Below are 16667 nucleotides of genomic sequence, written 5' to 3'. Positions count from 1 at the left end.
TTAAGGCACAGAAGTTAATGCTCACAATCTTTCTGTTATATACATTATTTTATTTTACGTATCTGACTCTTTAACTGTTGTTCTTTATAATATATTGGTGTTTTAGAATATAACACCTATCTTAGATTCCAAGTTGCTATAAAAAGATATATTTCTGTGCAAGAAAGTAATTCTCATTGAATAAAATTAAGATAAACATACCAGGATATAACTTTGACAGGCCCGGCAGGTGGTTAAGGCACTCGACTAGTAATTTGAGGGTCACGGATTCGAATCCCCGTCACATCAAACATGCCCTTTCAGCCATGGAGGCGTTATTATGTGACGGCCAATCCCACTATTCGTTGGTAAAAGAGTAGCCCAAGAGTTGGTGGTGGGTGATGATGGCTAGCTGCCTTCCTTCTCGTCTTACACTGCAAAATTAAGGACGACTAGCGCAGATAGCCCTCGTGTAGCTTTGCACGAAATTCAAAATAAACTAAAATTTTAAAAAGAACTTTGATGTTCTTTTGAATTAAGCACAAAACTACTTAATGTGCTATCTGTGCTTTGCCACCTACCGATATCGAAATCCGTCTTTAAGCACTGTAAGTCCGCAGACATTCCGCTGGGGGGGCGGAGAGTGATTAATAAATTTCATTGAAATTATCTTTGTTTAAAATTTCTTGTTTAACGCTTGTCCATAAAATTATATTTAATATAAAACAAATAACTTGTGTTGTACTTTATTTGTGTGACACCTTTTGTGTCATTTTTCAGTACTTACACTAAATATCTTCTGTTCCAGTCGTCATTTTTATGAAATAACAAGCAAAAGTGACGGTCCCCAATGAGGATGAAAGTTTAATTTAATGTATCAACTTAAATTATTTCATGAACTTTTAAAGGTTAATTATGTTAAATTCTTGGTTTCACTCAGAGCCAAAACTCTGAGCTACTTGTACTGTCAGGCAGGCATGGCCAGGTGGTTAAGGCGCTTGACTCGCAATCTGAAGGTCGCAGGTTCGAATCCCCGTCACATCAAACATGCTCGCCCTTTCAGCCGTAGAGACGTTATAATGTAACGGCCAATCCCAGTATTTATTGGTAAAAGAGTAGCCCAAGCGTTGGCGACGCATGCAACTGGCATGTGGATCTCTCTCTCTCTCTGTAATCGTAAATCTAAAGACTCAACACTAAACGTATTTTAAAAAACAATAACAGTTGTATTTTTGGTTTAATTCCCTGGTGAGTTTGCAAAAGACTTTATTTGTAAAAATTAAACCAGATAAACAAATACAACAGAGGTACAGGTATATGAAAAAGTTAGGATACCCTATGAAAGCCTGTGTATTTGTGTAACATTTTTGGATATACAGATATTTAATCTCAATTTTAACAATACTGAGAGATTATAGGAATATAACTAAACAATTAAAACTGAAGAAAAGACTTTTCAAGATCTTCTGTAAATGTAATTCTACAAAAATGCATATTCTAACTGAGGAAAAAGTTAGGACAACCCCACATTTATTCCCACTTAAAATGGCTCAACTCACACACAGGTGTATCACACCAGGTGCACATGATTATAAGATTGTTACTCAGCATTTTGAATGAGGCTTGCTCTATTTAAACATCAGACATTTAGTTTGGTGTGCTCCTGACTGTTGAAGTGATAATGAGCACCATGGTGAGAGCAAAAGAGCTGTCTGAGGCCTTCAGAAAAAAGAAATGCAGCTAATGAGTTTGGTAAGGGATTTAAAAATATCCCAAAAGATTTTGAAATCAGCCATTCTACTGTACTGAAAATAGTCAACAAGTGGAGGGCTTTCAAAACAACTGCCAACATGCCCAGGTCTGGTCGTCCAAGCAAGTTCAATCCGAGAGCAGACCGCAAGATGCTAAAAGAGGTCTCCGAAAATCTTAAAATGTCATCACGGGACCTACAGCAGGTTCTGGCTACTGTTGATGTGAAAGTGCATACCTCAACAATCAGAAAGAGACTGCACAAGTGTAACTTGCATGGGAGGTGTGCAAGGAGGAAACCTTTGCTCTCTAAGAGAAACATCAAGGCCAGACTGAAGTTTGCCAGAGAGAATGTAGACAAAGACCAGGACTTCTGGAATAATGTTCTTTGAACAGATGAGTCCAAAATTGAATTATTTAGACACCAGAACAGAGGACATGTTTGGCGTAAATCAAATACAGCATTCCAGGAAAAGAACCTCATAACAACTGTGAAGCATGGAGCTGGAAATGTCATGGTTTGGGGCTGCTTTGCTGCAGCAGAACCTGGACAGCTCACAATCATAGAATCCAACATAAATTCTACTGTGTATCAAAGGGTGATTGAGGAACATATGAGACAATCTGCAAGAAAATTAAAGGTGAAACGGAACTGGACCCTGCAACACGACAATGACCCAAAACATACCAGTAAATCCACCAAGGACTGGCTGAAAAATAAGAAATGGAAAGTCCTGCAATGGCCGAGTCAAAGCCCAGATCTTAATTCCATTGAGATGCTGTGGGGTGACTTGAAACGGGCTGTACATGCAAGAAACCCCTCAAATATCTCACAGCTGAAAGAATTCTACATTGAGGAGTGGGCAAACTTTCTTCAGGCCGATGTCAGAGACTGGTAGATGGCTACAAGAAGCGTCTCACTGCAGTTATTTCAGCCAAAGGGTGTAACACTAGCTATTAGGGGGTAGGGTGTCCTAACTTTTTCCTCAGTTAAAATATGCATTTTTATAGAATTACATTTACAGAAGATATTGAAAAGTATTTTCTTCAGTTATAATTGTTTAGTTATATTCCTATAATCTTTCAGTATTGTTGAAATTGAGATTAAATATCTTTACATCCTAAAATGTTACACAAATACACAGGCTTTCATAGGGTGTCCTAACTTTTTCACATGACTGTATATATATATATATATATGTATATTACATAAAAATAGGCGTTAATGATAATAAGAGATTAATTTAAACAGAGAATTAAAACACAGATCGAGTTATTCTCACATGTTTCTTATGTACCATACTCATAAACTTTCCATGATATATACATACAAGTTTACTATTTCTTTCATTTCTTCTCGTAAGCAACACTAAACCTCTCTAGTGAGTTTACCTCCAGTGGCACAGAGGTATGTCTACAGACTCACGCTGGTAGAAACCTGATTTCGATACCTGCGTAGGCAGAGCACAGATGTTCCATTGTATAGCTTTGTGCTTAATTTCAAACAAACAAACTCTATTGAACCATCATAGTGGAACATGATTGGAGTCTGCGCTATCAGATGACAAAAAAAAGGACTAACGGATATCAAAGTAAGTGATTAGTTTTTTTATAATGCTGACACAAAATTCTGGCCATAACTAAAAACAGGTGAACAGAAGCATCTTACAATCTATAAACAGTAAAAGTTAAGGGTAAAAAAATCGATCGTTACGTCATCAACTTAGTGAAAGTTGTTAACCATTAATTCCATCCATGTAAATTCACTAAAACTTAAGTTTTTATAGCCATTAAACGCTATTGTTGAATGACTCAATAACTTATATGTTTTATACCCACAATAAACTTTAAAAGAAATTTTAGCTCAACGTTAGTTATCTGCTGAAGTTAAAAAAACAACAAAAAACATCAGCGTAAGTGTACTCTTTGGATCAATACAGCTTCCACTTGTAAGCTTTAAAAAATGAGGTCAGGGAATATACTGTCCAAAATGAATGCACGAAAAATAATTAAACCTAACTTATGTACAGTATTAATAATATTTGATCAAAGAACATTATCCAGAAGTAAACATTACCTGATAAATAACGTAGCTAATTCAACATAAAGATCTTTCTGTAGGAGTCGGCAATGCCATGGAACAGGAGCTTATAAGTTCGTTATTTAAAGGTATTTTAACAATATTATAGAAAGTTAAATAATACTAGTTACTTAAACACATGGATGTGACGTAGTATCTCAACTAAGACCACTTATGAGACCAGTTTTTATATGAAAGAATTCAAAGTGTTTGACATCCTATGGTTTGTGGTTTAACTCAGTCAAATGAAAGTAGACTTAGCAGTGATTATCTTGTTGTCTAAGTTATGAAAATTTTGTTAGTTTGTTTATAGCGAAGCATAAATCTACGCAAAAAGCTATATGTGCTATGCCCACCGCGGGCATCGAAACCCGGTTTATTACAATGTAAGTTCTCAGACTTACCACTGTGCCACCGTGGGGGTTAGCAGAGTAATTTTATCCAATATTACTAATTCAAGATTTAGTAATTTAAGTTACGACCATTGGAGACTAACAAGGAAATGTATAGTAGAGAAAAACATTGAGCAAATGACAATAGAAAGAAGCACACTTTCAGCATGTAATGTAAAGAAGTATGTTGTATAGGAGTTAACATGTAGATAAGTTATTTGTTAGACAACTAAAAGGTCAAAAACAGTTCCAGCATGTGATGTAAAGAAGTATGTTGTATAGGAGTCAACATTTAGATAAGTTATTTGTTAGACAACTGAAAGGTCAAAAACAGTTCCAGCATGTGATGTAAAGATGTTGTATAGGAGTTAACATGTAGATAAGTTATTTGTTAGACAACTAAAAGGTCAAAAACATTTCCAGCATGTAATGTAAAGAAGTATGTTGTATAGAAAGAATCAATATTTTGTAAGTTATTTATTATATGATGAAAATAACAATAAACATCGTTTGATCTAAAAACTACTAAAAGATCAAAATCCTTAATGCACAAAAAGTATCATAATTTAACTCTATGAATGTCGCATCAATTTTTCGATTTCATTTACCAGACACTGATTATATTATCTTAGCCTTAGGATAAACGTTTGCTTCTTTATGATTTTATATAATGTTTAACCTAGTTTCTCATCATAGAGATAGGAGGTTTAACTTACTGTTTCGCGCAGTTTTATATGAAAAAAGTTTAGTTTCACTGTTATTGCTATTTCAGTTTAACCGTTGATAGTCCACGCTGGTACACGCTGATTTACAAATCAGAAGTTCAGTTCCCCACGGTGGACACAGTAGACAGCCCAATGTAGCTTTGTTATAAGAAAACGCACACACGCACTTGTCCTTTATAATCTTTTAAACACTTTAATTATGATTAAATTCAGTTAATCGTATAATTTGTTTTATGTCAACCTTATGTTATGATCGAAAGTTTGCGATCCTGTCTTACAAAAAGAATATCCACAATGAAACTTACAATACTACTGACAATATATTTATATATTTTGTAGAATAAAGGAAAACCATCTCAGGTGAGTGTAATAGAAAAATTCATTTAAATTATTTTTAATATATTTACTAAATCCAATGGTAAACACAGTCTTATTATGAAAGATTACCTGTTTACGAACAGACTGACGTTACGTATTCATCATGTGGACTCATTTATAAAGTAACATCGCTTTATATTAACCATTTTTTACAGCGCTTTTCAATAAGGACTGAAAGAGAATGAAAGCAAAGCATGCAGGACTATCGAAGTTAAACACAAAATATACGGATAGTGTCTAAATTATGCACAAATTATAGTTAACTCTGTAGTATTTCTTAAAACTTCCTTTTTAACAACAAATCATGATTTTATTTTGTTGATCGGTGGAATGAAGACAGTATTCATCAGGTTTAGTTTAACACCTTACACATGGTTTAGAAATACTTGGCTAACTTACGTCTACCAGCAGTTTAAATTCATCCAGTAAGGTGATGAGAAATGGATTCTGAGAATGAAGGGAAGTAATTTCATTGGTTAAGAGGTGCCAACATTAGACCAAAAAAGTTAATGAATATTGTTGCTTTACTTTCAAACTGTACGTTTATCATGAAAAATTTCTACGTGATATAATAATAAAAATAAATAAACAACTAAACCTATATCTCAGCCTTTACTTGAAAGCAAATAGACATCAATAACCGAAATTATATCTCTATTCAGACATCAATATCTTAGAATAACTGGACTTAGAATAACACCTACGGCTCTACAGACTTTTAGAATAAATGAACACCTCAAAATTAATTTTTGGTATTATAGCTTCTCTTATACCACTCAAGGTCTATTTCTATTTTCAACATTGTATGAAAACTCATACTTTCTAAATAAATGCTATAATCGTGAGCTAAATCTAGAAGGCTCCTGAAAATGTTTACTTACGATTAGCAACTTTAAAGTCTATCACTCCAACTCTTTATCTTACTCGTGGAATAATGTATCAAAAACTCGCATTCTGTTTACACACTTCGAGAGTGCACAAACAATTTATGCTTTCTCTTTATATTCTGAATGTTATTCCTTTATTAGTACTGGCCACAATTTTGACCTTGCTCTTGACAGAAGTCGAATGTGTTATCTATTTGACTGATGTCTCCCTTCTATAAGAACTTAAACCAACTTTCTGTTTGATGGAGACACGACTTTTAACGAGTTATATAACAGAATGTGCTATCAATAAGATGGATTTATAATAACTCTTTAATTTTTTTTCTCGTGTGTGGTTCACAACAAATTATTTTAATTTTATTCCAGTTTTTTGTGCAATATTCTTCACTAGTAGAAAGATCTGTTTCAGATAAATCAGTATTGCCAAATATTGTAAATTCTGTCTTTTTCGTTCTTATAAGTATTAAAATCCATAACTACAGGGGGTGCTATAAACGGAATTTTTCCAATGGTGGTTTTGTGTGTACTAATTGCGATGGTATTACGTTGTAGCTTCAGGACTGTTTTGATTTCATGTTGTTTGCATGTTTTCTCTATATTTAAAGGACTTTTGATACAGGAGGATGTGGTTCATGTCTTTAAGTTCCCTCCTTTTTATTCTCGGTGTCTATTTTTGTTTTTTCCTTCATCAAGTGTTTTGGGTTCCATCGTTTTATTCCATTTTATTATTTTCCCTGGTATTACACGTCTTGTTGATTTTGAAATCTATACAGTGACTTACCACTTCTGAGGTGGTTTGATTTATAGTCTAGATATTTACCAGTATGTGTGGATTTCCTGTAAACTCCGGTGGTATACGGGTTATGTTGTCTTTATCTGTCACAGTATTTTGTCTGTTCAGGCGGTTCATGAATTATTTATTGTTTTATTTAGTTTGTGACTATATTACAAAAGTATCAAAGATATTTAAGCCAGATCTGAGGCCTAGATCTGCTGTTTCGAGCACGTTATCTTCGAAATGTTTCGTGTAGGTGCTGAGCACTGGTGCTATGAGTGAGCTCGTACCTAAGACATCTCGTTGTTGGTAGTGTTTACCTTCAAGTAGTAAGCAGGTTGCGTTGATGCAGAAGTTTTTGGTTAATTATCGTGTTGATTGTTGCTTGGGCATATTCTGGTGAATTTTCTATAGTTTTCAAATCGTTGGCGCAGCATTTGTCAAAGGTTTGTACGTTGGTCAAAATTGATCGATGTGTCTTGTGAGGTAACATGGTTGTTTTTACACTGTAATCCCTAGAAGGTGGAACTGAATTATTAACATGTTACCTCTTAATTGTGATATTTTATATATCATATATCTACTTAGAAGATGGCATTGTTAATCTACACAGTTAAATACGACCGAAAAGGATATCCCTGTGAGAAATGAGGGGTAAACAATATATGTATGTATGAGGTGGCAATGCTGAGTACTGTTAATCTGTTAACTGTTTCTGTTTTAAGTTATTTCTTAATCAGCTGTTAAGTTTTCTGCTCGGGTTATACATGATCTTAGTGTAGCAACCATCTTGAACCAGAATTTGAAGTTTCATAGAGTATTTCTTTATGTAAGTGTTTATAGAGGTGTTGTATAAAACTTGTTGTGTTAAGTCGTGTGTGCTAGTCGTTGTTTGGTGATCAAAATTCTCCCTTTCATTTTCAGAACTGCTTCTAATCCGTCTTCTCCCATTTAGTTTGAGTTATTCGTTTTATATTTTACACCAACTGTTTTGTTTTAGCTACATTTTTTATACATAAAAAAGAATAGGAAGACACACCAGAAAACATTATCAGCTTAGATTATAATAATTCAGACTGCCCATCCAAATTGTTTGGAAGGTTTGTTTGTTTTGCATTTTCGCGCAAAGCTACAGGAGAGCTATCTGTGCTAGTCGTCCCTAATTTAGCAGTTTAAAACTAGAGGGAAGACAACTAGTCATCAACACCCACCGCCAACTCATAGGCTAATCTTTTACCAACGAATAGTGCGATTGAGTGTAACTTATAACGCTCCCACCGTCAAAAAGGCGAGCATGCTTGGTGTAACGTGGATTCGAATCCGCGACCTTCAGATTACGAGTCGAGCGCCCTAATCATCTGGCCATGCCGGGCTATTTGATAGTTTTATCGCAAAAGTTTTACGTAGTTGATAGTTTTACGTATTAAATAAAACTATTAGTTCTTCGTTAATTTATGAATTATGTGAGTAAAATGAGCATGTTACGAACTAATATTTACCTTACATTGAGAACTCTAAGTATAATTATCAGTGTTAAGAAAGAATATTTAAAAACCTATAATAAAAAAGATTTTATGTTTATAAAAATACCACTGGCTGGAAATAAGAATAGACACGGAAAGTATAAAAATGTCACTAAACTGATTCCATTAGAAATATAAATGAAAGGAAACGCACCAGAAAAGAAATGCCTTTAAAACTAAATTATGTTTAATATTAAATTTATTCGTGATGACGAGAAATCCACTTGAAGTAAAAATGTATTCTCAAGATGGCTGATATGGGTATTAGCACTTCAATTAGAATAAAGTACAGAAGAACGTTTCGACCTGAGGATGACCTAAGAAGGTCGAAACGTTCTTCTGTACTTTATTCTAATTAAAGTACTAATACCCATGCCAGCCGTCTTGAGAATACATAAAACTTATTTCATTATATATCGTTCATGTACGTTCTAAGGAAATCAGATGAACAGTGGCACGCATTAAGTTCTTTTATTCACAGCCCAAGGAAAAATTATAGAAGCGTCTACTGGTCATTTCTAACGCTTACCTCACTTTTAGCACATTGGACACGTATATGATATGGTATCATTTCAACGTGCTGCAAAATCAGTTTTAACTGAATCGTTACTGTTAGAAATGTAAATATAAAAAACTTAAAAGTTAATAACTCGAAACATTAATGGTTTGATGAAGCTTTATTTATTAAAAGAATCACAAATTATTTCATCTATTAAATGCGTAAGAAAACCACTATTAAATAAGAGTATTTTGATGCTATTAATTAACTTTTTGATTGAAACTAATAATAAACTTCGCGCTCAAGTTTGATATCAGAATTATAAAATGATGTGTGTAAGAGAGCAAGTTCGTAATTTTACTATTTAGTAGTGAATCGAATTCTGTTATTTACGTACTTCAAGAATGGACAGACCTGACCTGAAGAACGGTTAAAATTTCATCTGCATACCTCTGATAACAATGGTTTAAAAGACTGCAGACTGGGTAAAAAGAGATTGGTCCAAGAAAAAGCCAATCAAGAACCTCTAACTCATAGCTACACCATCAATGTGATTACAAAGGTTAAAATTAGAAAAGCAAAGATAACTTATTTGGTAGTAAAATTAAATTATCTTAAAAGCTAAGATTTTGTATAGCTTGTAAACTGTTGTTACAAATTAGTACAGCATTTAGCCGTATTGTTTCATTCAGATGGATTAGAGTATAGAGAGTTTCAACATTAAAAATAACACAATAAACTTTACAATCAAACTTTAAATTCTGAATTTAATTCCAGAAGTTAAAATCATCTTTCAAGGTGCACCACTATCGGAAAAGCCTTTCAATAAAACCACCTATATAACCTGCTAACGTATAATAAAAAAATCCGGTATTTGAAACTATGATATATATATATACAGGTCTTAACTGACATCTTTTCTTATACCTTTTGCGTCTACCATAACGAGAAATAAAAATAATTTGAATACGCTATTATTTGTTACTGATAAAAATATTTTCAGTTTACTTTCATAGTTAAGTGTTAAGATTTATGATCTAATAGTAATATACGCAAAAACTACGATCAAGGTAGATTGCTACGATAGACATTGATAACTTTCGTAACTACATATCAATTAGTATATACCTTTAGATCAAAGCAAGCCACTTTTACTCATCAAAACAATATTGTCCTACTTGTAGATGGTAAATTACTGGTTTTAGCTTGATGATGAAAATGGAAACAATACATATTCTGCTAGGCTTCACGTTGTTAGACACACATAACCTAACACCTTGGTGATAAAGTTAAAAAGCAAGAAACTTTAGATTTCATACTTTTAACTGTAAATATTAGTTTAATCTTTTTAGCTGAAAGCCATATTAGGTTACCTGCTGTGTCCATTACTGAGCACTTGACTCGTAATCTGAGGGTCGCGGGTTCGAATCTCCGTCACACCAAACATTCTCGCCCTTTCAGGCGCGAGTACGTTATAATGTGACGGACAATCCCACCATTTGTTGGTAAAAGAGTAGCTCAGTAGTCGGCGGTGGGTGGTGATGACTAGCTTCTTTCCCTCTAGTCTTCTGCAATATTATGGACGGCTAGCGCAGATAGCCCTCGTGTAGCTTTGCGCAAAATTAAAAATAAACAAACGAAACCATCGCGGGGAATCGAACGGCGAATTTTAGCGTTGTGAGTTCTTAGGCTTAACGCTGTCCCAGGGGAAATTTGCAAAAACAAATATCTCGTACAGTTGTCTCTAGTTACCTAAATAATTTTTCTTATAGAAATGGGTTGGTAAAAATATTTTCGATACAGAATCTTCAACATACGCCTTAAAGCTTGCATAAAATAAGAGTTTAACTTGATGAAAAGTTCAGCATCATAATTCAGTTAAAATTGTTTGTTAACCTACGTCATGAGCCTTAAATAACTATCAGACAATTTTACTGCCTCAATGATTATGCTTTTCAAATATGTCATGAATGGAATAATATGAAGTTTCTAGTAACATTAACGAAAGAATTTGTCAACATATTTTATGTCAAAAACAAAAGAAAATTAATATATAAAATGATATATATAATATATCTAAAGATTTAGTCAAAGACAATACACCCTATTTTAACGTACAAATATAAATAAAAAACAGTATTAGCAATTTATTTTCAAAATCATTTTTCATCAAATAGGGTTAATTTCTTTTTTGTTGGCTACTGTAAACATTGCATAGTTCAATAATGTAGGCCACAGCTAATAAACCCTTAAACGAAAGTATAACTAGTTTAGTTAATTCAGTGAATTGCTAAAAATCGAAAGCTCATTTGTCTAAAGAAAAAAAGTATAATTTGTAAAACTACTCCGCGATCTTAACACGAGAATGAGAATCAGTTTTTATATGATTATTTCGTTGTCTTGATTACGCCTTCATTAATCCCCTTACATGACTTTCAAAGCATCTATTAAATCATAGTTAGAACACAAAACCCCCTACTGATTTAACTAGAATTAAAGTTGGAATGTATGTAAAATAGGTAGTTGAAAGTGAATAAAGTCAATGGTAAAGTTACTCAACTGAGATAATTAGACTGTTAAAGAAGGAATGGAGAAGGTTCCTGAAACTTAGACCGAACTATCGTTACATGATTTAATCAACTTAAATTCTCTGAAATGTTAACGCTATTCATGTGGGCTTATTTCAGGTAATTTGAAACACAGAGAAGTATTGCACTGATTAGGCCTCAGCAACATGTTTTACAATTAATGACAGAAAGTGCACACTTATCCTCTGATAGCTGGCATTTCGTTAGTGATTACGCTGGTAAATTATTTCAAACTGAAGTTTCCTTCGACCATATGCTGGATAAAAAGAGATGCTTTTGTTTGGATGTGCCGGTTCCATCCTTTTTGGACCGCATCTGGTCGATCCTGTGGAGGAAAGAAATCAATACATTAAGGAAGGCACTTCTTTTGTGAGTAAAATCTAGTGAATCTAACATCACGTGACGGGTGACTTAATTGTATCTTCTCTTATACTTGCTGCTACTGCTTTTATCCGCTAGGATTCTTTACTATTTTTTTTTCTCACGAATACTGCACAGTCGATAGTATTTATGTGGAGATTAATATGGATATTCGTAATGTAGCAACGGCTACAGATATTCAACTCGGTTGATACGTTGTTATATTTGTGTATCGGAAAATGTGGTTTTGGGACCAGATGGAGAAATAGTTCTAGTTTCTCTTCTTATTGAGTAAAACATGGCGAATCACATACAATGGATATTTAGAAAATAATACATAATTTAATGAATAAAGCATGTTTCTAATATATTTCCCTCATTGTTATAACATGAACAAGGCAGTTTTATTTCATGTACACCTTTTATTACATTTAATGTACATTATCTTCAATAACGTAAAAGTGAGATCACATTTTTGTAAAACCAAAGTAATGACATTGACCTAAAAGTGAACAAATAATGTTTCTATGGACGTGTTTTAGTATTATAGTAAGAAGATATTATGAAATAAGAGAGATATTTCTCTAGTATTTGTATGCTGGCTTCGAATAAAATGAAACGTTTTATTTATTGCCACTAGATTTTTATTTCTAGCAATGAATCGCAAAAAGTAACTAGTGAAACGTTTATCAGTAATAGTGAATACAGTCACTATCATACAATATCACTGTAATGTTAAACGGCATCTTGGTATTTTTGATACAGCAATATCTCGGTTATTATTAACATGTTTTTATTTGAAAGAAAAACGTTTCAGTCGTGTTAGCCTGAAAAGTAAGAAAAGTAAACTTTCTTATGCCTTTGATCTGTTCAACAACCTAAAATAATCATCATTCTCTGTTGCTCATTGACTTTTAGTCCCCTGCTAGGACAACGGTAAGTTTACGGATTTAAAACACTGAAATCAAGGGTTCGATTCTTTTCGGTGGACGCAGCAGATAACCCGATGTGGCTCTGCTTTAAGAAGACACACACGTACTGTAGTGAAAAATCCAACTTCCGGTCGTTAAAACTGTTTGAACAATCCATTTCACTGTTAATTTATTATATATAAAACTACTGTCTCATCCTACCCTTAAAAATGCTCTTACACCCCAAAGAGCAATTTTGGACTTTAATATGTTAATGTACTTTATAAAACAACACAAGTAAGTCCTTAATTAAAAAACTGGTTTAAAATATATAAAAAAATCTTACAGTCACTCTTTGGTAAATAAAGCAGAGCGTTTACATTAGGTTATCTGTGAAGTGGACGAAAAGTGCCAAAGAAACAACTCGAGTACATGGGACGAAGTTTAGAAAATTTCCGCCTTTTTCCTCCAGGTCATTTGTCATGTCATGTCATCCTTGATGGGAATTTGATGTGAAATTTTCCAACCCTCAAAAAGAGTTTTGAAACCTGAAAGATAACCAGGAGTATCCAAAAACATTTGTTTCTTTTCACCCCACTCGTGAAAGGTTTGTTATCCAAATAGGTTAACGGAATTAGTTGTTTCATTGAAAGAACTTAAGTTCAACCACTGAAGTGGGTTTATGTTAATGTTATCGCTTCAAACGTAAGTAATAGAATAAGAAATTAGTGAATACTCGGTGTTGATAGTAAGGCATCGATACATTTGTGTATCCAACAGAATTAAGATGTGTATGTTTTGACTGGTTGTTTGTTTCTGGCCTCGACTGGTGGATCAGCTGAGTGTAAATTCAACCAATGATGATTGGTGATTTCTAGGCCAGAGTCTCTGTTTTTGTATCTTTCGTTTGTGGATTTCTGTTCAGTTTCGACAAGAATGGGTCTGTGTTAAACTTCTCGAATATACGTTTGATTTTTTTTACTTAAGTTTTGTACGTAGAGATCCTAAGTAATGGAAATATTATTCTCTATATTTCTTTCTGTTGTGGTCTTTTTTACAGAATTGTTGATGAAGGTGGAGGTATAATTGTTCTGCTTAAAACACTTTATGGGGATTTGACGTACTGTTTTGATGGATGTTTTATCGCAGATGTTTTCAGCTCTATTGTTTAGACATTGGATTTTATGGATTTTTGCCGAAGTCGGATGATGGGAGAAGATGTGTAGGTATGTATTGATGTGAGCAGGTTTTCTATATACAGTCGTAATAATATTCTTTTTCTGTCTACTGATGAGTATCTCCAAAAACCTGAGGCTGTTTTGTTTCTCTATATCTATGGTAAAGTAGATTATTTTGTCTATAGAATGGAGATTTGATATCTGTTTTTAAGGTTTTATATCTGTAGACGAGAGGACTTTTTCTTTAAGGTTTTCCCTAAAAATGTTTGCTAGCACTGGAGGGAATGGTTATTCCACAGCTAGACCATATTTTTGTTCGCTGTATTGAAAGTAAGTTGACTGTAGGCAACTAGTCCTTGGTTTGATGATGACGTTTATCCTCACGTCAGTCCTCTATGTTAAGAGTTGTCATCCAGCATCATTGTTTGGTTAGCCAAAGGACTTTTGAGGTCAGAACCTTGATAAACAGGTCTGTGACGTCAAAACTGACAAGAATATCCTTGGATCTGCTGTACAATTGTTTTAGTTGTTCTGTGAAATATCTGTAATTGTGAATCTGATGTTCGGTATTCCACCGTAATGAAAATAGTACATGTACTAGGAAGATAAGCCAGTTGGTGGCAAAATACGTTGATAGCACTGATGATAGATTTTAAAAGTATACTGGTTATGTGTATCTTAGACAGTCCCTAAAATTGAAGTTGAAAGCTGTCATTTGTCCTTAAGTTCTTGGTTGATTCTTGTTGATTGACTTTTATATATCAAGTTTGTTCAACGTTCTACTGATGAGGCTCTCAGTACTTTCTGTAGGGTTGTTGGTGGTCTTTTCATATCGGTGTTTGTCTGGGCTTGAAATTGATGTCGTAATGGCTTAGGGGCACTGTACTGTTTCCTTTGTCCGCTGGTACAATTTTGATTGTGTTGTCCCGTCTTAAACGATTCAGTACACTACATTCCTGTTTAGTAATGTCTGGTTCTGGTTTCTGCTTCTTGGTATTCCTTTCCTAATATGAATTAAACAGTCCTTAATTTTAACGGGGCTTGAAATACCGCAACTCAATATATGTTTTGTCGTATTTCGACACGTTCTGCTAGCAGAAAGATATCATTTGGGAAAACGGATATCTGTCCGTCCATTGCGTAAAAATATAAAGAATATTCTGTTTCGTTCTCTAGTAAAGCCACATTGAGCTATCTTCTATGTCCACAGCGAGGAAACGAATCCTGGAATTTAAAGTTGTAAATCTGAAAGCTTACCGCTGTCTCACCAGGGGAGCATATGAGGAAGAAAAACAAGTACGCAAATAACTATTAAATGTATAGGTATAAGAACTACTAAGAGTAACTTTCATGGACGTATTTTAATTTCGGTGTGTATATGCTGTTAAAATTTAACAAGACAAATCCCTTCCACAGCCTAATTTTTAAATCATAATTTCCCATGTTATGCTGCAGATTGTACATGATTAAAAACAAATTTCTTAAATATCATTTCGTTCTTTCACGCGAATAAAATATGTTACATTTATTGTTCGTTTGTGTGCAGTTAGGTACAAATCTACACAATGGGATATTTGTACTCTGCCCACCACGAGTATCGAAACACAGTTGCTAGGATTGTAAGTCCGCAAGCATACCGCTGTGTCAGTGATGGTGGTGGAGATGAAAGGAGACTGTTACATTTATATTTTAAAGAAGTACAGTGATAAGCATGCTTGAACGTTTTGCTTATATTTGAATTTTGAATAGAATTGTTTATAAATTCAACGCTTTTTTGAGTTCTGAAAATTTTATACAAGTGTAAAAGCATGAACGACTAATTCAAAAGTTTAAAATAGAAGTGTTATAGTCATTCTGATGTTAAATGGTGCGTACACAAGGATAATTAATTAAAACCTTTGGAGGTGCGTTAAGTACTGACAGTATCGACACTGCTGGGAACGGTTTTTAGTTCTAAAAAAGGTATTATAGAGAGCATATCTTAGTGGCTAAAAATTCTGTTTTGTGTGGTTAGACAAGAATGCGAATAAAGTGAAATACCACAATTCTGTGTGTTTTGTCGAATTCGACACGTTATGCTAGTATGAATACAAAACTTGAACATACATCTAAATATTTGTTTCTTTTTTTAATTTTGCGCTAACCGTCCCTAATTAAGCACTGTAAGACCAGAGGGATGGCAGCTAGTCATCACTACCCACAGCCAACTCTTGGTCTACTCTTTCACCCATAATTGACCATCACATTTTAACGCCCCCACGGCTGAAAGGGCGAGTATGTTTGGTGTGATGGGGATTCGAACCCGCGATCCTCGGATTACGAGTCGAGCGCCTTAACCACCTGACCATGCCGGGTCGGTAAATATATGGCAACTTGTTTTAGCAAAGACTGTAACAATAAGTGTGATAACTGATTTCAGTTACATATTGTTTGTTGTTTTTATCTTCCTTCACCTGAAAAATATAATTACCTGTCATTTTTCAAATAATCCATTAAACAATAATATTTAGTAGTGCATTTACTTCAGCATTTACCGAGTCGACTAAACAAATAACACTGTAGCAGTCTCAAACTGTGAATGTGCATGGATCAATTGGTATCTTGTGTTCGCCTTTGTTTTCTATCACAATTAAGATAATGTTG

Source organism: Tachypleus tridentatus, chromosome 12, assembly GCF_004210375.1.
Source record: "Tachypleus tridentatus isolate NWPU-2018 chromosome 12, ASM421037v1, whole genome shotgun sequence".
Classification (NCBI taxonomy): Eukaryota; Metazoa; Arthropoda; class Merostomata; order Xiphosura; family Limulidae; genus Tachypleus; species Tachypleus tridentatus.
Note: the sequence above shows the minus strand (reverse complement) of the source record.